Consider the following 25,534-nt stretch of genomic DNA (forward strand, 5'->3'; position numbering starts at 1 on the left):
GTGGTTAAGCAACCAGAGGCACTGCAACCAAGGCTCTCACCCTCACAGCTAATCTGCAAGTTCTTTTATGAAGGAAGATCTTAATAGTTCCATACCCACCCTTTGGAGAGAATTCTCTGCATTCTGCTGAGGAGCTGGTGTGTGTGTGTGTGTGTGTGCATGTGCGTGTTCGTGTGCATATGCGTGTGTGTGTGCGTGTGTGTGCATATGCTTGTGCGTGTGCATGCACATGTGCATGCGCATGTGACAAAGGTTTAACTCATCAATGAGGGAATCAGCAGGATGAAGGATAAGAAAAAACTATAGTCAATGAACAAAAAGATGCTGGAATAGGATAGCAAGTTAGACTGAAACCGGTAAATTAAGAAACAAAATACAATCTGTAGGATTTATATTTTCTACTGGCTAGAAATAAATTGCAACATAATGATCTTCTGCAAGTTATCATTAACTTGACAGAGTCTCACCTTAATCAACAGCAAATAATCAGTGTAACTTTCTTCCCCTAAAACGTCCCAGCTGGGGAACATTTGCCTTCTCCCCACCCCAGAGATATTTGACAATGTCTGCAGACAATTGTGATTATCACAACTAATGGGATGAAGGTGTGCTACTGGTATCTGGTGGGCAGGGGCACCAGGGATGCTGCTAAATGCCCCATCATGCCCAGCCACAGCAAAGAATTACGCAGCCCAAAATTTCAATCTGCAAGACTGAAAATCACATACAGATGACGCTTTTGATGGCTTTTAGGCAATGCCTAGTATAACAGTGAAAGGGCATGAGAAGGAGATCCTTAATGTTTCCTTCTGCTTTCACTTAAATGTAAAATTGGGATCATGATAGCACCAACTTCATTTACGGTGAAGGATAATTAAATAAAACAATTGTGGTTGATTGTATTTGTACAATGATGATGCACAAATATATATCCCATCCCACATGCTGTTCTGATGCGAACCTGACATTCCTGTATCGATGGATGGAGGCCATGTTCCCCTCCCCTTGACGCTGGGGAGACCTCTGCAACTACCTCCATCAACAGAGCACAGCAGAAGTGACACTTTCTGACCTCCGAAGCTGGGTCATAAAAAGCAATACAGCTTCCTCCTGGCTGTCTTTCTGGGGACACCACCTTGGATGTTCTGAGCCAACATGAAACAAGTCTGGCTAGGCTAGAGAAACCCTAGAAAGGGACTACACAAAGACAGAGAAAGGCTCTCACCCCAGCCTGTCCAGTCTTACCAGCTCAGACACCAGACATGGGAGCGAATGAAGCTTTACAGTAACCCCAAGTACTGTCTGATTGCAATCTCATGTGAGAGAAATCTCCAGCCAGAACCACCCGATAGAGCTGCTCCTGAATTCCTGGCCCACAGACACCGTGGGAGATAATAAATGATTTTGTTGTCTTAAGCTCCTATATTCTAAGATGATTTGTTCCATAGCAATAGACACTAAAACAAAAATAAAAACATAGTCCTTAGCAGACTGCATGGAAAGTGAGTTAATTGGCCACTCTTTTGGGGTAGTTTTAGTATTTTTAAGTAGTATTAGGGTAGTATTTTTACTGTTTCCATGCACTAGAGGGCACACGGTCCGTTTTCAGCCCTCATACATGGATGTGTAGTTTTCTCAGTAAACCACTAGGTGGAGCCAGCCCCTAATTTTTCACTGTCCCTTTCAGTGGTGAACTTGACAAAACGGAAAAATGGCTTCAGAATCAAAATGCTAGCATATTCAGGGAGATGTGTTAGAGAATGCTCAGTAAACAAATTCTAAAACACCAGAAAGCTTATTTTGATGAATAACTCATCCCTAGGCAGGGTGTGCACACAAAAAACAAGAAAATCCTTTTTTTCCTTTTTTTAAATGCAACAGAGGTTATATTTTCTTTAAACCCTAAAAAGGAGAAGAAATATGCAAGCCTATGATTTCTAAACAATACTGTACTTAATTTTTGCCATTATCTAGAAACATAGCTAATGCAAATCTCTGCAGTTTGATTCTGACAGTAAGACAGTATTTCTAAATACCAATTTATCGGACTCACATGACATCTGTACCACCATTTTAGCTTAAACATTTTTAAGTTTCCATGTTTCGTAGTCCTTTGTTTTGTATACACAGAATTTAATGGTCTAGTGGCTGTGAAAATGGGCCATGATTCCGATTGCAGGAAATCTGGGAACCAAATCCCTTAAAATGAAGCGGGTGAACCACAAGTGCATTATATCTCCCTCTTTTCTGAGAAATTCAGAGCAGACTGTGCCCATCATCATTCACTGTAACCTGAGCAGGTTGGCAGCCCATGCTTATTATGGTGATCTGCCAGTGCCTATGTAATTCCTGAAGCCTGATGTCTCTACCCTGAGATGGCTCAAGGATGGTTGCGGCAAAAGAGCAGTGGTCCTGGAAATAAAGATGGTTTTGTGATCTGCTTATTTGATTAGAGGCTTCTACTATAAGGTCAAGGCTTTTGTAGCCTGGTAGGGGAAAACTCCAGTGGTGGAAAGAACGGAGGCATTCTCTGAGGATATCCTACAAGTTTGACTCCACCCAAACCCTAGCCGACCTGTTGATCAGCTCAAAACCTGTCTATCTTAGGCTGGGATTAAAACCGAACAAAGCCAAACACAATTGTATGGTGAATCGGTAGAATTATGTTCCTATGTAATGCTTTGTCTATCAGGGATGAGGCTGATTCCCACGCTTCACTTATGGTCCTGTCTTATCACTTGGTGCTCACAGAATGTATATGTGACATGTTTTTCTCTGATACACTAGTACTGGCAAAGGCTGTCTTCTTTGGCTTAACCACCAATTGTGGACCATGAGAGCCTCAGAACATCTCCAATCTCTCCCAGCTGGTTTTGGAAATTCCCAGGGAGAATTTCCAAAATGGAAACTTCCATGCTCTCAAGAAGTGTCCCTGGATTCCCAAAACAGTCCTATGAGTTCACAATAGCAATGGTGACAAGCGTGCTGCAACTCTTTAGAGGGTACTTGCCTGGGTCCCCCTGGTCACTGATACTGACAGCAGGATTTTCAGGTCGCTACTCAACACTTCCCACAAATGGCCATGACTTCATTCCATGCCCTCAGTAGCCTGTCAGTGCAGTGGCTGGACTGTGCTGAGGTAGAGGAGGCAGGCTGTGGCCCTTTGACTATTATCCTCCATTGCTAGGCTGTCTTCTCAGGGCTCATCCTCTCAGGGTCCCTTATCAAGTCTATGAGGGGGCTGGTCAGGCATACAGCAGTATAAGCAGCCATTCATCCCACCCAGCCTCTCCAAAAATGGTGAAAAACCATGTTCTGTGGCCCAGATCTGTACACTCTGCCTGGGGGTGACTTCTTCCTCATAAGTCATTCACTCCTCAGGCAAATACATCATGGGAAGCCACCCTAGCAGGCTCAGCCCATGCCAGTTCCCCAACCGACCTTGGATCACTCAAGCAACTTTAAATCCAAACCTACAAACCTGGTGTGTAGCTCACAATTTGATGCCTATGCAATGACCCTGATTCCTGGGTGCCATGTTACATCCTGCAATGTCTCTACTAAAAATTCAGATGGATGCATCTGAATTTGCAGTGGGGACACGGCATTTCGGCATCTTGGTTTCATAGGTGAAAGACTCTGAATAAATACCTTTTTTTGGCAATAGTTTAATCTGAAGTGGATTAAGGCAAGATTTAGAATCTTGAAGCAGGGTAGTACTTTTTTCAAATGGGCATGTTTCCAAAAGATGGCGTCACTGAGTGGAGTTTTCCAACATGGCAGCCGTTCTCGTGTGGAGGCAGCTTGCTGAGATCAGGAGGAATGTTCAAAGCAGAAACACAGCTCCAAGGTTCCGCTCCTTTTTAAAACAAATTAGCATAGTTCACACCCTCCCCCTCTACATGCCAATGTTAGAATGATCTCATAGGCAAGGCAACTCCATCCCTTTCTGTACCTCTAAACTTCCATTCAACTCCTTGAGCTATGCCCTTTTCCTGTACTTTTGCCAAACATGCCCTTGCAAAATTATTCCATCTCATGGGTGCTAAAGAACTGGATCAGAAATTGACCGCCTGGATACAGAGTTTACTCAAGGATACTGCAGTCATCTTTTCCTTGCCTGGCCCCATTTCTCACATTGTTTCCCTCTTCTCTTTAAAACAGTAACCAAACTTGGCTTCACTGTGGTTTGGTAAAGCGGAGCATGTGTCTATCACTTTTGCATGCAGCCTGTCCAAATGGCCCTTTCAAACTCGAATGGTGTGAGAAGCTCCGCTCTGGTAGGGGAGTATACATTTGGTATCTCTCCCCTGCTGCTTACAAGTTCAAATGCTCTGACGGCAGCAGGAGGAGGAAAAGCTAAACATGGTGGTGTTTACTGGAGGAATCTGTCCTCTGTAGTGGTAATTAAGAGGAGATACCAGGGAAGGTTGCTAGACCGTATGGGACTGCTGACCAAGTACTAAAGCAGCTACGTCAGACATAGCACCAGTGGTTTCCTCTACAGCCAGGAAATCAGCGTGTTTCATGTGCTTTCCCAACAGGGACCACGTCCACATCTTTAAAGAACAATGTGCCAATGAAAGAAGTAGAATGAAGGATTGCACCCACTCCAGCACCCCTGAACCTCTCTGCCTTCTGGTGACAGATGCATTTTAATCTTCACCATCTGGAGAAAATGTTCTTTTCCTGGTTGCCTAGCCTGGAGATCCAGCAGTTGGAATTCCAGACAGGAATTCTAGTGTGGGCTGGAGTATTTGGAGATGGTGTGGTCGCAGTGTTTCTCAGGTTGTTCTGCAGAGGCCATTTTCATGCTTCCTATACTTCATGTTGCCCTGTTTCCAGTTTTACTTCACAGTATCCTGAGACATGTCTATGAGGCACCAATCCTACACCCACATCATGTCTCCCTATACTGCCTTTCCCTCCCTAAACCTGGGCCATGGTTCCCCACGCCAGTAGGCTCAGCCCACACTAGTTCCCAAACCAACCTCAGATCACATAAGCAACTTTAAACCTAAACCTACAAATCTAGTGCGAAACTCACAGTTTGATGACTGTGCAATGACCCCAGTTCCTGGCTGCCATGTTATGTCCTGAAATACTTTTACTACAAATTTGACTGGGATGGGATATCCCCCAGGTATCCATTGAGATCCTGCATCTGTAATAATAGTTACTCTCCCCGGGGCATTTCTGATATGAGCAAACCTTTAATCCTGACAACAGGGACTTTCACTATCTTTGTCTTAAAGATGAGGATGTAGGGGTCTTAGAGAGGGTATGTAACCTCCCCAAGTCAGTGTCAAGCTGGGACTGGAAGATGAGTATTCTAAGAATTCTACACTGTGGGCTGTGATTCAGCCTCAGGGATTATGCTTGGGACCACTGTCTTGTCCTCCGGTTTGAGACTTGCTCTGAGCTTCCACCTTTACCTGAGCCTCCAACCAGGTTCCTCCTTCGAAACTGAATTAGCTTAGTGACCAGGACCCTGTACCCCAGGTTCATCTTACCTGGCATCCTATCATTCACCAGAATTGCTTACTGTAATTTTCCCCTTCTCTTGGGACACATGACTGCTTAATATAGGCTTTTAATGTGTGGCTCCTTGTCTGTGAGAGTTGGGAGCAAAGTAAGCCATGGGCAGGAGGAAAGTTATATTGTAGCAGCCTTGCTATCAGGGTCAACATGGTGTGGGCAGGCAGCCCATCCTCTGCAGTCCTGGGGGACGGCAATGCGTGCCCTTTATGGCTCTCAGCACACACATGCATGCACACGCCACACACACAACCCTATACCCGTCACATACGCACACTCCACATAACACCACACACATATTTATCATACACACCACACACACATCACTCCCCACACACAACCCTACACATTACACACACACATAATATATGCACCACACTCATACATACTACACACACCACACACACATCACCTACACACATACAACCCTACACACATCACATACACACACCACATAAACATCACACCCACACATACATACCACACATACATCACCCACACACACACAACCCTATACTCATCACATACACACACTCCACATATACCACACACATATTTATCATACACACCACACACACACAACCCTATGCACATCTCACACACACACACACTAGACTCACACATATGTACCACATACACCACACAATCACCCCCCACACACAACCCTAAACACATCACATACACCACATATACACCACACAGACACATACATACCACACATACCACATATCACCTCCACACACATAACCCTACACACATCACATACAGTCTGAATACACAACACAAACCCACACATTTACTACACACACCACACATATCACCCCCACATACACACCACATTAACACATACATACCACATACACATCACCCCCACACACAACACTACACACATCACACACACGATATATGCACCACACACACAGATACATACCACACACACATTACCCCCAACACACAACTCCCTACACATCACACACCTACATACACACATGTACATCACACACAACCATACACATACCACACACACACAAACAACCCTATACACATCACATATACACACACACTGCACCGCATATACACCATACTCACACATACTCTATACACTACATGCATATACACACATGCTATGCACGCACACACACACACGCACACTTTCTTCTTAGATTCCCAAGTCTTACGCTGCACCCTCACCTCTCCCGACACGCACGGGACTGATTGTGTCAAGGCCTTGCTGAATTGAAAAAACCTGATTCCTTTGGTGGCTGTGACAACAGCATCATCAGCATCTAACCAAAAAGCGTGCTGCAGTAGACATTCCTGAGTACTCCTCTCTAGGTATAATCTCCTTTGCTTCTGAAGCAATCTCCAAGCTCCCATCCAGTGGGTATCCACGCTTGTACAATGTTTAGTCCATACGTACTGAACACCAAAGCCAACAGAAAACGCTAAGCACAGGTCTATCAGAGATGATCTCCATTGACAGCAAGTGACTTGACCCATCCAAACCACAGAGATCCAAGACAAAGTCTTCTCTAGTACCTAATATCTTTGGGATGATGCATTCATTCACTAACAACTCTTTGCTGATTGCTACATTATGTCACTGAGGGAAACATGCATCTATGACTCTATGACTCGTATGACCCGAGCCCTCCAGGAACTTCCAGTTTGCTGGGTGCCGTAGCAGATGCAGTAGGCAGCCTTCTCGGACCACCTCAACATCCATCCTCTGTTCACAAGAAAGGCTTCCTGCTGTGTCAGCAATTCTCTGCTGGAGGGATTTTCATTACTGGGCAAACGTGCCTGGCCTGAATGCAGGACCAAATGGAAATGCCCAAGAATGATTTTTCCCTGGAAGTGCTCAAATAAATAATGGGCAAGGCATTGGTGAATAAATATTTTAGCCTCCCTGGGCTTGGTTGGGATAACTGTGTTCAACATTGTCCTCCAGTGGGATTGAGGTCTAGTCCTCCACATCAGTAACTGAACTGTTAAAGCCGCCCTAATTGATTTTCTTTCCCTCCCATTTTTACTAACCCCCTCCCTTATTGATGATTCCTGGAATCACCTCTCAGCTAAACTGCTCAGATCTGAATCCTTGTCTCAGAATCCGCTTCCAGAGGAAACCCTACTAACGAAAGGCCTAAAATACGTGTATAGATAGTTATAATTCTAGAAGAAATGTGGTGGATGACATTAGAAGGCTTCATTTAAAATCCTGTAAAAGTTCCCAGGAAGAGTAAATTACTTTGAGTTGGCAAATTAGAAAGAACTTCATGAATGGCAGTCCTTGAATGGGGAGTAGGATTTGGGTGTTCAGTGATGGAGCAAAAGACTCTCTAAGTGGGGCTGGGTAAGTGGGGGGATGACGGCAGGAAGTGAGTATGGTTTGAAAACAGTTCAGTCTTATGAAAGCATTATATAAAGGAAAACAGCAGCAGAGGGGCCAGGTAAGGAGGGATTTCAAACCCGAATGCCAAGGTCAGAAAGGTTTATCAAGTTGTCTAGCATAGCCCTGTCCAATAGAAACTGTCAGAATGATGGAAATGTTCTAACTATGAGCTGTTCAATATGGCGACCACATACAAGTGGCTATTCAGCATTTGAAATACGGCTAGTGCCACTAAGAAACTGAAGTTTTAATTGAATTTAATTTTAACAAATTTAAGTAGTCACATGGCCAACGGCTACCATTTTGGACAGTGACTTTGCAGGCAATGCAGGGTGACAGGATCAGAAATACGCTTCAGGATAAGTAATCTGAGAACTGACTCTAGGAGACTGTATGGGAGGTGATCTGATGGTAGAGACCACTGATGGGGCAGAATCAGTATCTGGATCAGTGCCGTTTCTTATTAAAGTAAAAAATGAAAAGTTGTTTTCAAATTAAGAAACCCACATAAATAAAACAGGTAAAAGTGGAGCTAACCTGGTTAAAATGAAGAGGAATCTTCCTGGAAATTCCAAAAGTTGCTCAGAACTCAGTTGATTAACTACTAGGCCAAGTCAAAGGTGGTGAAGAGTTCTACCAAGGTAATGGAAAGAGGAATAAAGCTGGGAGACAGGATAGAAGTGAAGTCAATCAGCATCTAATTAGGTATAAGAGGTAAGCTCTGAATATCTACACATTGATTCTCTTATTCACCTAAGCCTAACCCCTGGTGTTATCTGAAATTCTTCCCCAGAAAGAAATTCTTTCCCAGTCATCACAAATATACTAGGTGCACAAAAATAAAGCTTACTGAACGAAATTAACAGGCACAGTATAATGTAGACAGGAAGCCTGAGAAAAATCGAGACTCACCTCCAGGTTCATCCATGAAAGGCTTTCCCTAAGGTTTGCTGCCCACCCTCAGGACAATGCAGTCGTAAGAGTCTAGGTAGAAGCCTTTACAAGGAGGGTTGTCAGTCAGTAGTTTTAAACACAGCAGCAAGCCGGAGGAGAGAAAGACAAATAGATACTAAAGTTGGGAGTTAATTTCAGTTAGAGTTGAGAGAAAGAAGGTAGGCTCTCAGACGTCAGACTTCCGGGATTTCAGGGATATGGCAAAGAAACGAAGTATAAAAGAGTGAAGGTGAAAAAGTGAAGGCAATGAGTATAAACGAATCTTCAGCTTTTCGGTAAATGGAAGAAAAGGATGGAATACCCTGGGAATACTCAGTGAGGTGCCTGCTGACTTGCATTTTTTGTGTCTGTGAAATCTTTCTTTTTTTTTTTTTTGAGACTGAGTTTTACTCTTGTTGCCCAGGCTGGAGTGCAATGGTGCGATCTGGGCTCACTGCAATCTCCGCCTCCCAGTTCAAGTGATTCTCCTGCCTCAGTCTCCCAAGTAGCTAGGATTACAGGTGCCCACCACCATGCCTGGCTAATTTTTGTGTTTTTAGTAGAGGCGGGGTTTCACCACATTGGCCAGGCTGGTCTCAAACTCCTGACCTCATGATCTGCCCAGGTCAGCCTCCCAAAGTACTGAGATTATAGGAGGGAGCCACTGCACCCAGCCAGGGCAAGCCTCTTTAAAAAGAGTCTCCAATGGCCATAGGTACAATGGTCCCATTTTTGAAAAAGTACAGAAATTTTAGGTTTACTCACAGACTCCCTGGAATGCTGCCCTCTGCCCTACAGAATAGCTTTGAAAAACAAACAAACAGAGTCCTGCTCTGTCACCCAGGCTGGAGTGCAGTGATGTGATCATAGCTCACTGTAGCCTTGAACTCCTGGGCGACGACAGGCCCACACGTCACCATGAGCAATCCTCCTGCCTCAGCCTCCCACAGTTCTGAGATTATGGGGATGAGCCTCCACGCTGGGCCTGGAATGACTTTATTTTAAAGAGACCAAGGTTATAGACAGCTGAAAAGTACCACTTCAGTCCTTTGCCATCTTTTCTAGAAATAGCAAGCTTAATCTTCCCTGTTAGTATTGGAAAGATAAATTAATGAAAAGTTAGTACTTGAAAAAGAAGAAACCCAATAACTCTAGAACTAAAAGCAACCTTGGAGATTATTATCTGAACCGTATCCCTCCCAAAATTTATATGTGAAGTCCTAACCCCAGTTCCTTAGAATGTGACTGTATTTGGAGACAAGGTCTTGAAGGAAGGAATTAAGGTAAAGTGAGTTCAGGCGGGTGGGCCAAAATCCAACCCCACTGGTGGCCTTATAAGCAGAGGAGATGAGGACACAGACACAGCAAAGGGAAGACTGCCTGAGGACGCAGGGAGAAGACATCATCTCCAAGCCAAGGAGAAAGGCCTCACCAACCCTGTCAAAGCATTGAGGGAGGAAATAAATTTCTGTTACTTAAGCTGTGAAGCGTACAGTACTGTGTTACAGCAGCCCCAGCAGACAGAAACCATTCAGCCTAACCCTTGCCCTTCACTCTTGAAGAACCTGAGTTCAGAATCACACCATCTGTATCAGCACTAAGTGCAAGCCTCAAGGGTCTTCAATCACAGCCCAGAGGCCTCCCACCTGCCCTACCCCTGGCTTTGATGGCCATGGTTTTCCAGAAAGAGAGGATGATAGAGAGAGCAAAGACACGGGGTTGGGATCTAGTTAATCATGATACAGGAATGGCTGGGAAAATGACTCCCAGATTCCACAGCTTCACATAAAAGCCTGTGACTCTTGGGCTACCTTCTTCTTAATGACTTCTGGTTGTTTTGCGTTCTTAGGCTCACTCCTAGCTTTGTTCCTAACTGGGGAAACTGACTGGTTGCAGGCATTCCAAAGTGACTTCAGCATGAATTTTAACTATGTGAAGCCAAGTTGGACTAATGGGCCTAAACTTAGACCAAGAAGGTCTTATTCTTTCCTTTGGTGTTTATATCTCTGATCTGTTGATTCTCTTCCAGCACCTCCTTTCATGAGAGACATCCAGGGCAGCTGGGAAATTTATGAGGGGGTGTGCTTTTAAGTGTTTATAATTACATTTTATTTTAGATTTAGTTTCTTTAATTTTTTTTTGGAGCAAATGTTTTTTTAGTTTAGTTTTTTTTTTTTTTTTTCGCTAGATCCTCAGAATATCAAACTGATTTTTTCTCTCAATTCCCTGTTAGTTTCAGATGACAAGCTTTTAAAAGCACAGCTCTGTTAGTTTTAGGGAACCTTAAGCCTCATTGTCCTGGGACCTTCCTGTCCCCTGCTATACTGTTGTTGTTGTATCCCAGGGTGTCCTCAATCTCTGATTTGCACTCCCCTGAGTGGTTGTCTTCCATGTATTATACTTAGCAATAAGGCCAAGGCTTTGAGTTTGAATGAAGCGTGGCTAACTGAGCTTAGGGTGTTGGGAAGTATCTCTGGGTCATCCTGTTGTCCAAAAGGAAGGAGGAAATGGCCAGAGACACTATTTCCGCCTCTGCTAAAAAAGCCCATCATTTCCCCATGATGGTATGGGTGAAATTCAAGCTTCTCCTCTTCATTTCCATGGATTCATGCAATTGACACAAGGCCAGGCATTGTGCTGTGAGCTTGGTAGCTTGTGACCTAGATTCTGCCTTTCACAGATAGCAACATATGCAACGGAGACCACTGATCAGTCTGCACAACTTATCTGTGGTTGTTCTGCTCGTGAACACTATAGATCAGAACTCTGGTGGTTATGAGTTGTGGTTCATATTCACTCTTAGTAAATAGGGAACCATAAGGATCAGTAACACAACGGTGGTGCTCACTTAAAAACAAGATAGAAAACAAAGCATTCTAACCAAAGCTTTTACTTTGGAACCATGAAATAGCTTCACTTGCCAGGAAGGATACATTATAGAACAAAATACTGCCTCTAATTGGTGAGTTCTTTTTTCTTTTTCTTTTTAAACACAACTTTAGAGCATGTTTTAATTTAAGTTATGGCCCCTGAAAAATTTTCTCAGTTATAAAATTATCAGCAAGTGATACATGAGTTAAATAATAATACAAACTTTTCAAATTAGCTATTTAATAATAACTGAGTGCACTTTTTTTTTCTAGCTAGAAATAGGTACTCTTCATTACCGAATTTCTTTTGTACCACTATACCAAGACATAAAAACAGTCCCCCTTCACCTAATTTCTTATTAATCTATGGGTTTCTGCCTCATAAAGTAAAGTAATCAATCAAACAAAGAAACTGCCTTCCTCAGGTTTTATTAATCACAGGCCTTGAGGGAAAGACAGGCAGAGTTCCTGTTGGTTCTATCTGCAATCACTCAAGCCACTTTTGGATAACTTTGTTCAATGCATGGGTCAACTTTTTGGAACACTGGAGAGCATTCAGGAAAAGAGACCACAAGTGATAAATAGTTTGGAAATGAAGATCAAAAAGAAAGCATTAGGAGAACTGGAAATGTTTAGTCTAGAGAAAAGGAGAATGAGTAGAGACATATTTTTCCTTACTGTCATAAACAGGACAAAAGTTAATTCTTCTTTTTCACAAAGGGGTAAGGAAATAAGAACAAGTGAATATAAGCATAAGCAAGGAATTTGACTTTACCTAATATAATTATTTTCTTTAAAAAAATAATGGAATGCTTAGGAACTTGGGAAATTATCCTGGAATAGCTTCAGAATGCTATTCTGTGGGTCAGTCTACAGATGAAGAATGTAGTGATATCCATCAACGGGAGTAGAGAATTAACGTCATCCACGTAACAGAGAGTCAAGAAGACTTTGCATGGATAACTGCAGTAATTATGGTGTTTACTTCTAACAGGGATTTAACATTCATCACACGTTGATCAAATGCCTCTTCAGGTTGGACACGGAAGCAGTCATGATCACAAGCACAGTGTGCTCACTACATGGGTACTTTCTAAGTGCCTTGCACAAAAGTTAGTCCTTGCCACAGTCACATGAAGTAGAGGCCATTTTCCCCTATGTTGGCAAATAAGGAAACTGAGGCCAAAAAAGAGTTTAATTATTTGCCCAAAGTCACACAATGAGATTACACATAAAAGAGCCAGGATTTGAACTTGCATCCTCTGAGAAGCAAATACCAAGATGGGATGAGACATTCATGAGCTTTATTGGGAGCCACACCCATGGAGGATAAAGGGAGCAGAAACAGGAGGAGGGGGCAGGAGAAGGCTTCAGACTGAGACTCATTCAGGTGTGAAACCTGTGAAAGGAGAGAGGAAAGAAAGGACTGGGTAGGAAGAGACTCAGATGACTTCACAGATCTGAGGATGTCTTGGCCAGGCCCATGGATAGGGAGCCCGGTGAATGGAGGGGGTTCCATGGATGGGGAGCCTGCTAAATGGAGGAATCCTGCATCAATCAAGAATGGTCTAATTTCGAAACTTCATGTTGTTCATTTCTTGGCTTGGAGCAGTCTGGAAGTTTGGGTTTTCATGAATGCTCTGGTGAGGGACAAAGGGGCAAAGCAGCATTTGGGATCTCAGCCTCTGTAGTAGGTTCTTGTGAAGGGAGGTCTGAGTGGGGCAACGTGGAACCCAAGATCCCGGCACAAAGCCACAGTTTTAGCCACTCTGGTGGGCTTTCTGGGGGGGGCACATCCTTTAAGGTGCGTAGTGGAGGATGTAACCCTGTGGTTATGAAAGGTCTAGGTAGTAAAAGGGGCTGCTTCATCACAAAGCTCTATGGGGCCCCATTCACATAGCGTACAGTGTCTGTGGTGCCCACTGAGTCCAGCAAGCCATGACTGGTAGTGAAGAGCTCGATCATAATCTCCCGATCTAAACATACTTGTAAGTTTTGCTCTGGGACACCTTCATTGCATAAACTCTCATAAAACTTCTCAGCCAATATTTAAATATTTATGCAGCACTTACTAAATACAAGGTGCTGTCTTAATTACAGTGGGAAATACTGTATTAAGCCCTACAAACCTCAACCCTTCTCTCCAATGGTTTGTCCGGTAGGGAAGATGCCACTCCTGTGAATAACCAGAGATATTTGAGGACAAGAAAATTGCCACCTCGAGTACAGATAGAGTGCTGAGGAAGTTTACGGATTAGAGGGTCTACTTCCTGTTGGAAAGATTGGGCAAGATTCTATAAAGGAAAAAAAGCAAGGATATAGTTTCCTCAAATGCAAATATGGTGCCTGGGAGAAGCATTATTTATTGCAATGGGAGGAAGAAACATAAGCCTGTCACTGATGTAGGAAGCCAAACATTAAGTGACGAGATCATGATTCTCATAAGTATAAGAAATCTCTTCTAAAAGTTCAGACCTTAAGGGAGCTAGAGATCTGTTCATCTGTTTTAGTATATGCAGAAACAAAGAGAGTTACTTTCTATCTCTATTCATTTTTAGGGCCATTATAACAAAGTACCACAGAGTGAGTGGCTTAAGGCAACAGAAGCTTGCCAGGCATGGTGGCTCACACCTGTAATCCTAGCATTTTGGGAGGCTGAGGTGGGTGAATCACCTGAGGTCGGGAGTTCGAGACCAGCCTGGCCAACATGGGGAAACCCCATCTCTACTAAAAAAAAAAAAAATACAAAAATGAGCTGGACGTGGTGGCGGGCGCCTGTAATCCCAGCTCCTTGTGAGGCTGGGACAGGACAATCGCTTCATCCCGGAAGGTGGAGGTTGCAGAGAGCCAAGATCGTGCCACTGCACTCCAGCCTCGGGTGACAGAGTGTGTCTCAGAAAACAAAAACAAGAACAAAAAACAGAAACATATTGTCTCACAGTGCTGGAGGCTGGAAATCCAAGATCAAGACGTTGGCAGGGCCATGTTTCTCTAAAGCCTACAGGGAAGGACTTTTCTCTGCCTCTTACAGTTTCTGGGTAGTCCCAGGTGTTCCTTGACTTAGAGAATTGTCTCCGTAATCCTTGCCCACATCTCGATATGATGTGATGTTTTCATGTGTCTCTCCTCCATGTGGCCATGTTTCTTCTGTGTCTTTGTCTATTTGTAAAGACACCAGTCCCGTTAAAGATTCACCCCAACCCAGTGTGACCTCATTCTAACGAACAACAACTGCACCTTGTCTATTTCTATTTATTTATTCATTTTTGAGATGGAGTTTCACTCTTGTTGCCCAGGCTGGAGTGCAATGGCGTGATTTTGGCTCACTGCAGCCTCCACCTCCCGAGTTTAAGTGATTCCCCTGCCTCAGCTTCCCGAGTAGCTGGGATTACAGTCACCCGCCACCACACCGAGCTAACTTTTTTTGGTGTGTATTTTTATTAGAGATGGTGTTTCACCTTGTTCGCCAGGCTGGTCTCAAACTCCTGACTTCAGATGATCTGCCCACCTCGGCCTCCCAGAGTGCTAAGGTTACAGGCATGAGCCACCGTACCCTGCCACTATGCCTATTTCTGAATAGGATCCCATTCTGTGGTTCTGGGGCTTGGGACTTCAACATAACTTTTTGGGGGTATACAGTCTGACCCATAACCTTGTCTTATTAATTATGCTATGGTACCATTCTTTGCTGTTTTATGACATTTAATTTTGCATGAGCAGCAATTTGTTCCTTGGAGTTCCTAGGTACTAAGAGCCCTGCAATGAAAACTGGTTTAAAGCCCTTCATCTTTATATCACTAAATGACTATACAACTCTATATACTACAGTATTGAAACTTCTGAATAAAGTTTTAGAAAAATAAAAACAGGCCAGGCATGCTGGCTCACACTTGTAATCCTAGGACTTTGCGAGGCCGAGGGAGGTGAATCACCTGAGCTCAGGAGTTAGAGACCAGCCTGATCAACATGGAGAAACCCCATCTCTACTAAAAATACAAAATTAGCTGGGTGTGGTGGTACATGCCTATAATCCCAGCTACTTGGGAGGATGAGGCAGGAGAATTGCTTGAACCCGGGAGGCAGAGGTTGTGGTGAGCTGAGATCACCCCATTGCACTCCAGCCTGGGCAACAACAGCGAAACTCCATCTGAAAAAATAAAAAAAAAACTAGTTTTCAGACATCGTACAAAAGCAGACATCATTTCTTCCTGGTCTTTCTGAATCAGCATGGACTCACACTCACACGCTCTGTGAACGTTTGCTGTAGTTTCAGAGCAGATTCTTCATGTAGAAATTTCCGAGGTAAGAGTTGAGGTGCTCTTTTGAATCATAAGAATCTGTCCTGTCTTTCCTAAGAAACAGAAACCACAAGCTATCCTTTCCTCCCCCAGGCAGATGCAATACTAGGAATAGAGCCTAGCTGCTCCTCAGGACAGGCCAATACACTGGTTTAAATATGAAGTTACCCACTTTTGGCAGATCGTATTTCCCGAAGATTGCCACAGAAAAACATACCCCACCCCACATGCTCTGTTTATAATGTGAGCCTGGCACTCCTCCACTGAGAGGTGGGAGTTTAAATCTCCCCTCCTGAATATGGGCAGGGATTAGTGACAGCTGCTAGTCAGCAGAATGCCCTGGAAAGAAAGCTAAGTAACTTCCAAGGCCAGGTCATAAAGCTGATAGGGTTTCTGCCTCATTTTTCTCTCTCCCTTTTCCTCCCACCCCTCCCTGTCGATCTCCCTCTGTTCTCCCCACTTGTCTTTTTCTCTGTCTCTCCCTATATCTCTCCCAACGCACTCACCTTTGGAGCTCAGGCACAAGTAGAGGCCACATATGGGTATGTGAGCCAACTCCAGCTACCTTCTTAGCCAGCAGCCAGCGTCAGTCTCCCAACAAGGACATGAAGGAGACTTCAGATTCTTCCAGCTGAGCCCCCTGACATTAGGAAGCAGAGATAAGCTGTCCCCACTGTGTTCTGTATACATTCCTGTCCACAGAATCCATGGACTTAATAAGTGGTTGCTTTATGCTACCAAGTTTTGGAGTCACTATTACACAGTCATGGTTACTGGAATATCACCTATCCAGCAAAATAACAAGTTATGAAGCTAGTTTCTTAGACGCCGTATCTGTTGATGTTTCTAGAACTTTCTCCTGACATCTGAGAGAGAGAAGCCTTTAGAAGCAAAAGGAAAGGAGGAATAATGCTTAAATTACCTTAAAACCTAGGAAGCTTCAGCTGTCAACATGAAAAAGCGTTTCATGCAGATGCCTCCCCCCACAGGGTCCCATGGTCTGGCTACTGCTTCTTAATCTGTGGTGGTCTCGGCAAGCACTTTATGCTCTTGAAATGAATTAATATCAGTTTCATCTCAGCTAACCACATGCAGAATATTTATTAATCATTGTTACAAAGACTGTGGCTTGCTAAAAACGTGACTCTACTTTGGGGGATTTTAAATTTGTTGGAATAACTCACATACTCTGTCCTCCTATTGGGAAAACACATTCTCTCTTTTTCCTTCCCTCCCTCCTTTCTTCCTTTCTTATGGTTCCACCTCATCTTCCTTATTCCATTTATTTATTTATTGAAGAGCAAAGATAAGTGAACAAAAGCTAAGGGGGAAGGAATGAACTTATTTTCTATTAAAGTTGGTGTTAATGTGTTTTTGAGTTTAAAAATCACTTACTTGTGGGCCTTAGAATTTGCCTCCTTTTACCTGGATGTTTTTGAACTTTTCATCAGAAACACATTTGTCTTAACCTTTCATTTGAAATGTATGAAACCTCCTCATTAAGTGCAATGATGCATTAACATGGAATTCAACAATTCCTTTTAAATCATGATCTCGACATGCACAGGGTCACCACTAACATACTGTAGAATGAGAAATTTTTAAAACTTAATAAGAACTCAGAGGTTATTTAACCCCTTTATTTTACCAGCCACCAAAGTAAAGTAATTTCCCCAGGATTAGAAATTTGAAGCTCTCTTTAAACTCTGTATCTCTCTAGTTCCCACCATCTTATGCATCAGTCTTTGGGAAGCTCTTGACGACAAATGCCTTAGGTTAGAAAGTTGGGAGTTCAGATCATAAGATGGAGAACAGTGAAGTTCTGGTGGTGAAAGGTTGGAGGGAGACCAGAGATGGGAAGGAAAATTTAACAGTCTGACTACGTACCCTTTTCTGTAGTAATAGTAATGTCTAACCTTGGAATTGATTTTAACGTAATAGTTATGCTTCAACAAAGCGTCACATTTAATATTCACTGTACCTGAACTTTAGCAAAAATGTGTTATCTTCTATGCCTTCTTTAAATGCCATACAATATACTTTCTTGTTGTTTTAACTTTTATTTTAGGTTCAGGAGGACATGAGAAGGTTTGTTACATAGGTAAACTCATATCGGGGGGGTTGCTGTACAGTTTATTTATCACCCAGGAATTCAGCTCAGTACCCACTAGTTATCTTTTCTGTTCCTCTCCTTCCTCCCACCCTCTGTCTTCAGTAAGCCCTAGTATCTGTTGTTTCCTTCTTTGTGTTCATAAGTTCTTGTCATTTAGCTCTCATTTATAAGTGAGAACACGCAGTATCTGGTTTTCTGTTCCTGCATTAGTTTGCTGAGGATAATGGCCTACAGTGCCACCCAAGTTCCCACAAAAGACACGATCTCATTCTTTTTCATGATTGCATTGTATTCCACGGTGTATAGGTACCACATTTTCTTTATCCAGTCTGTCATTCATGGGCATTTAGGTAGATTCCACATCTTTGGTATTGTGAATGGTGCTGGAAAGAACATTTGCTTGCATGTGTCTTTATGGTAGAATAATTTATATTCCTCTGGCCATATACCCAGTAATAGGATTGCTGGGTCAAATGGTAGTTTTGCTTTTAGCTCTTTGAGGAGTTGCCATACTGATTTCCACAATGATTGAACTAATTTACACTCCCACCAACAGTGTTCCCTTTTCTGTGCAATCTTGCCAGCATCTATTTTTTGACGTTTTAGTAATTGCCATTCTGACTGGTATAAGATGGTATCTCATTGTGGTTTTGATTTGCAATTTTCTAATGATCAGTGATATTGAGCCTTTCATCATATGCTTGTTGGCAACATTTTCTTTTATAGGTTTTCCTAATGGCTCAACGGGATCTTCCCAGATCCAAGTCTCACTCTCCGTGTGGAGAAATAATGATTTTTTAAAAACTATTAATTTGTCAGAAGTTGTTCCGTGATTTTTCTAAAAATGTAATACATTTTGCCAGTATTTTATTGAAGATTTTTGCATCAATGTTCATCACAGATATTAGCCTGTAGTTTTCTTTTTTAGTTGTGTCTCTGGTTAGGAAGAATCAATATTGTGAAAATGGCCATACTGCCCAAAGTACTTTATAGATTCAATGCTGTCCCCATCAAGCTACCATTGACCTTCTTCACAGAACTGGAAAAACCCACTTTAAACTTCATATGGAACCAAAAGAGAGCCTGCATAGCCAAGACAATCTTAAGCAAAAAGAACAAAGCTGGAGGCATCATGCTATCTGACTTCAAACTATACTACAAGGCTACAGTAATCAAAACAGCATGGCACTGGTACCAAAACAGAGATATAGACCAATAGAACAGAACAGAGGCCTCAGAAGCAACACCACACATCTACAACCATCTGGTCTTCGACAAACCAGACAAAAATAAGCAATGGGGAAAGGATTCCCTGTTTAATAAATGGTGTTGGGAAAACTGGCTAGCCATATGCAGGAAGCTGAAACTGGACCCCTTCCTTACACCTTATACAAAAATTAACTCCAGATGGATTAAAGATTTAAACATAAGAACTAACACCATAAAAACCATAGAAGAAAACCTAGGCAACACCATTCAGGACATAGGCACAGGCAAGGACTTCATGACTAAAACACCAAAAGCAATGGTAACAAAAGCCAAAATAGACAAATGGGACCTAATTAAACTTAAGAGCTTCTGCACAGCAAAAGAAACAATCATTAGAGTAAACCAGCAACCAACAGAATGGGAAACAATTTTTGCAATCTACCATCAGACAAAGGGCTAATAGCCAGAATCTACAAAGAACTAAAGCAGATTTACAAGAAAAAAACAAACCCATTCAAAAGCGGAAGAAGGATACGAACAGATGCTTTTCAAAAGAAGACAAATATGCGGCCAACAAACATATGAAAAAATGCTCATCATCATTGCTCATCAAAACCACATTGTGATAGCATCCCATGCCAGTTAGAATGGCGATTATTTAAAAATCTGGAGAAATAGGAACACTTTTACACTGTTGGTGGGACTGTAAATTAGTTCAACCATTGTGGAAGACCGTGTGGTGATTCCTCAAGGATCTAGAAATAGAAATTCCATTTGACCTAGCAACCCCAATACTGGATATATATCCAAAGGATTATAAATTATTCTATCATAAAGACACATGCACACATATATTCATTGCAGCACTGTTTACGATAGCAGAGACCTGGAATCAACCCAAATGCCCAACGATGATAGACTGGACAAAAAAAAATGTGGCACATATACACCATGGAATACTATGTAAACATAAAAAACGATGAGTTTGTATCCTTTGTAGAGACAAGGATGAACCTAGAAACCATCATTCTCAGCAAACTGACACAAGGACAGAAAACCAAATATGGCATGTTTTCACTCATAGGCGGGTGATAAACAATGAGAACACTTGGGCACAGGGAAGGGAAAAACACTCACAGGGCTAGGTGGAGGGGTGGAGGTGGGGAGGGACAGCAGGGGGGTGGGTGGGGAGGATGGGGAAGGATAACACCAAGAGAAATGCCTGATGTAGGGGACAGGGCGGGGGGGATGGGGATGGAGACAGCAAACCACCATGGCATGTATGTACCTTTGCAACAATCCTGCAGGATGCAGGACGTGCACATGTACCCCAGAGCCCAAATACACTACTGTGGTGGGGTTTTGGTCCCTAGAACTCTTTTTAAAATATTCCTGTCCACATCCCAAAGAACTGCCATGTTGTCAAATCCAATTGCCCTCTCTAAGCTCTCCTCTTACCCACCCCTTCAGTATCTCTCAGCACAGCTGAACATCTTCTTTATTGAAACCTCCTGCTTCTTTTCATCTATATCCATCTGGTTTTCCTCATGCCTCTCTGACAGTTTCTTATGTCTTCTCTGCTGGCGTGTCCTCTTCAGCTTAACCTCTAATATGTTTGAGGACTCCCGGGACATAGTTCCAGGCCAGCTTCTCTATCCACATCGTCTCTATAATGAAATAGTCTGGTCCTAAGGCTTGAGAGGTCATCAATATGCCAGGGACTCCCATACTTTCCTTTTCATCCGTGACCTTTCTCCTGGGCTCCAGACTCAGCTGTCCAACACAGTATCTCCACTAGGTTCTTTACCTGTTGTCTCAAATATAAATTACTACTCTCCTACATTCTAACCTGTTCCTCCCCCAGTCCTTTCAATGTCAGATAACAGAATCAACTACCTACCCAGGAGCTAAACACTTGATTTGCTTTTTCTAATCCATCACTGCGTCTGGTGGCTCTGTCTTCAAAGCATATTTCAAATCCATCTGCCTCACCCAGCTCCATTTCGGTCACACTGATCTCAACCCACCACCATCACTTCCTTGGATGACAATTGTCTCTGCATGTCCGTCTGCTTCTACTTTTCCCTCCACAACCCATTCCCACACAGCAGCCAGAAAGGTGTTTTTAAAATGGAAACCAGATCATGTCGTTTCTGTGCTTGAAAGCATCCAGGTATTTCCTTTCCAAAAGCACTTAATACAATTTACAACTTTCCCCCAATTTACAATACTCTAGTTGACTCAGACCCTGTGAAACTCCATTTCATCTTGTACCATTCGCTCCCCCTCTCCCTGTATCCCAGCCATTTTTACTGTCTTTTTGCTCTTCCAATATGCTTCCCACCTCGGGGTCTTGCATATTCTTTCCCCTTTGTATAAAGTTGGGTCCTTCTCATTTGTCAGATCTTAGTTTAGATGTCACAGCTAGCTCCTTGGAGTTAACTTCTCTGACGACTCTTTCCGAGGAAGTGCCTCCTCTCATCACCATGCCCGGTTCATTCCCATTAAAGCTCTTACCATAGGTTGTAATTACAGGCTTATTTTCTCATTTCTTCTTGTCCGTCCCCACAAGAATGTGAGCCCCATAATAGCAAGGACTTGCTTGGTCTTGTTCATCACTGCATGGCTGCTGCCTACAACACTGTCTGTCCACACTACACTTTCAATCAGCATTTGTTGAATGGATCGATCAGTTTCTAGATTACTCAAGCCATTTGTTTTGCCTTGATTGCCTGGCAATCTACTGGTTAAAGTATCCCTCTATTAGAGGAAATAACATGTTTCATTTTCACCTTAAACATGTGTTCAAAGAGGACATCGAATTTTAAAAGGTTAGAGGGAGATCTTTGCTTTTAAGTCTGAGCTTTTAAGTAGTATATCCCTTAATAATGACAAATAATTAAAGATTAAGTTATGAGACCAATCAGATTTGCAATAGCAAACATCACCACATATTTTTTATTTTTTGTCCCTTTTGTGAATTTTATTTTATCTAAATTTAAAAATGTAGTCATAACTATGAAAGCTGTTACTTAAATGCAATTTTCAATTGTTGGAATTCTAGAAATGCTACAAAATTCACATTTGTGTTTATTTCAGATTCGTTAATCCTAAAACTATGGGATGCTAAATCTTCTTATTCTCAAGAATTACAAAATGAAGGTGGTGATATTCAGTGTATTGCTACAATGCTTTGGGATATGAAATTGTATCTGTAAAACACTGATGTAATGCTATGAGCTCATATTATAAATAGACACTAAATCATCTGTGCTTTGTGGAATACTGTATCTTTGTGATTTTTTTTTTGTATATAATTCTAACGAAAAAATAAAACAAAGTTGCAACTAACAGGTGTGTTGCTTCAAACACACAACTCTTGGCATTACTGCATTCTGACTCCAGAAAATGCCTGCAAAAGCTGGTAGACAGCTTAAGATAGCATATTTAGTAATAAAGGAATTCTAGGAATCAATCTCAGAGGAGAAATAAAAGACAATATTTTCTGTAATATCTCCTCTTGCTTCAGTATGAAGTGTTGACATTGTTTTATTTTTTAAAGTGAAAGCAAAGGATCTAAAATAAGTATGTTGTGAAAATTCAAAACAAAATATGTTGGAAAATGTTAAGATAAATTTTAAGATGGCATGTTTAACACTCAGGAAAATAGAAAAAAAAAAAATAAAGTACCTCTAAAACGTCTTGGTGGAAAAAAGTTAAAATAAGACTTTGTTGATCAAGATAAAATATCTTTTTTCTTTTATTGGAAGAAAAAAGAGGAAAGGGCTAAAGAAACACGGGGTTTGATGAACAGGTGCCACGCCTGAGCTAGTTTAAGTGCTTGAACTCAATCTCTTGTGCTGTGTAATCAGGAAAATCATAATCAGTGTTTATTAGCCATTTTCTCTGGGTTACCATGGTTTGCAGCTCTCTTTAGCCATGAAAAGTGTGAGAGCGCCATCAGGATTACAGGGGCAGCGAGGGCCAAAGGTCAGAGTAGACTGGAGGAGACATTGGGAACTACTTTCTGGGAGGGGCTGGTTTGCGACTAAATCCTATTGGATTCATGCGGGTTTGATAGAGAAAGAAGTGGGTCGTGAGGAAAGAGGGGGAGGACAGAGACATGTACAAACAAAAAAAGCAGTGAGAAAAACTAAGACTTTCCCACATCCAGGAAAAAGGGTTTAAAAGGGCACTCCGGTCTTGCACAGTGGCTCACGCCTGTAATCCCAGCACTTTGGAGGGCCAAGGAGGGCGGATCATGAGGCCAGGAGTTTGAGACCAGCCTGGCCAACATGGTGAAACCTCTTCTCTACTAAAAAAGACAAAATTAGCTGGGGGTGGTGGTAATCACCCCTGTAATCCCAGCTACTTGGAAGGCTGAGGCAGGAGAATCGCTTGAACTTGGGAGTGGAGGTTGCAGTGAGCCGAGATCACGCCACTGCACTCCAGCTTGGGCAAAAGAGAGAGCCTCATCTAAAAAAAAAAAAAAAAAAAAAAAAAAGGCACTCCGATGCAAATAGGCAGCATTTAGTACAGCCATAGAAGTGGAACGGGTTGAAGCTATGGTGGGTTTCGAACTGCAGCTGGTATGGGCGGCAGTAAGAAGCTACTGGAAACCTCAGCAAGGGTGGCATCAAGGGGGTGGTGTTTCAGGACGGGAAACGCTTGTCAGTGTCAGGCTGGTTGCAAGGATATGAGCTTGGAGTCGTTCCTTGATGCCACCTCTGCAACTAGAATGTAAAGTGTAGTAAACTGGAGATCTGCGTTCTGATGGCGATAATTTTAATAGAGATAACTGAGTAATTCCGAGAGGCAGTACACGGTATTTTACTTAATTCTCATAATAGCTCCCTCCAAATAGGTATTATTATTCAGAGATAAGTGAGTCTCAGTGATTTATTAAATAGGTTACTCAAGGTCAAACAGTGGAAGCAAAGTTAAGAACTGTCAGATTCAATGAGTGGTAGATTAGGACGAATCAAAGTATTTTTATTAGTATGTTTTATAAAACTGATTTGTATTTTTTATTTTGCTTATTTCTGCTAGGACTGGGAGCCTAAAATTGGTTTCTGTACGTATGCTCCACTACCCTCACCAGCCCAGGGTAGTGGTGACCCTGGGCTGAGAGTTACTGCAATAAGTGGTCTCAAGAGCACAGGCGTGGTCACCCACTCTGAGCAATATCACAGTGCTCAATAGGACCCGGGCAGCCCACCTGGGCAATTCAGAAGCAGCGCAGAATCAACCTGCAACGCCAGGGTGAGAGGGCAAAGCTGAGCTGAGAGTTGAAAATACAGCTCAAGTTTTAGAAATCTAGATTTTTAAAACTGGGACGCTCTGTTTCCAAAGAAAAACAAGCTCGCAGTCTCGTTTCATTGCCCACCGGTGTTTTGGAGCCATGAACTTTCCCCCACTTCAGAAACATCTCTGGAAAATTCATTTCATGCTTGTCTACTCCAGTAAAATCCTTGACTGAACTGTTACAAAACAGGAGACTTGGCCCAGGGGAATGTGAGAACCATGTGCACCCGACAACAGTGCAGCCAGTTTGCATCCTCGAGAGCCCTGGGCTTCTGACCTTGGGTTTACCTGTCATCTTGGACCATGACCTTCTCCCAACAGAGGGGACTTTCTGATTGCTCCTGTGCCAAAGGACCAGGAAGTGGACAGAGCACATGTATCACATTCTTTGACATCCTAGAAAATACTCTCTAGCCAGGGAAGGGCTGCCGGTGCCCTGGCTTTCACTAGCACCTGAGCGGCAGTCTTAGAGACTTACTTGGTAACTATTAAATCTCTCTGAAAGCCTCACCTTGTGTTTTTTCTCTTATAAAGACAAATCTTCATCCATTACCTCATTGCTGCAAATGCTGCTTTTGAATGTAGTGAACATCCCTGTCTCCTCCTGTGTAGATTTTTACGCAACGATCTTTGTATAGCTTCTTGGGCAGCCACTGCTCGTTTTTCATCACACTCATTTCAGAACTTAACTCCTCGAGTTCTCACTCTCTCATTCTCAGAAAATGATTGAATTTCTACTTCCCCCAAGAAAAAGTAGGAATTCTCAATAAGAATGTATTGAGCATCTGCTAAGAAGCAGGATTTGTGCTAAGTTCTCAGGATATAGAGAAAAATTAACACCATCTCTGCCCTGGATGGGCTTATGGCTTGGTAGAGG

General features: G+C 42.6%; 1 long non-coding RNA gene across 2 annotated transcripts in view; it reads left to right on the top strand.

Annotated features, from left to right (window-relative positions):
* LOC144582035 (uncharacterized) overlaps positions 1-22,701 on the top strand; it is a 60,236-nt gene extending 37,535 nt beyond the window's left edge. For both annotated transcript variants that reach the window (XR_013533758.1, XR_013533759.1), the window contains one exon: positions 4,545-22,701. This is a non-coding gene — a long non-coding RNA (uncharacterized LOC144582035). The remainder of the gene's footprint in view (positions 1-4,544) is intronic.
* Positions 22,702-25,534: the final 2,833 nt, after the last annotated feature.

This window comes from Callithrix jacchus, chromosome 4, assembly GCF_049354715.1.
Source record: "Callithrix jacchus isolate 240 chromosome 4, calJac240_pri, whole genome shotgun sequence".
Taxonomy (NCBI): Eukaryota; Metazoa; Chordata; class Mammalia; order Primates; family Cebidae; genus Callithrix; species Callithrix jacchus.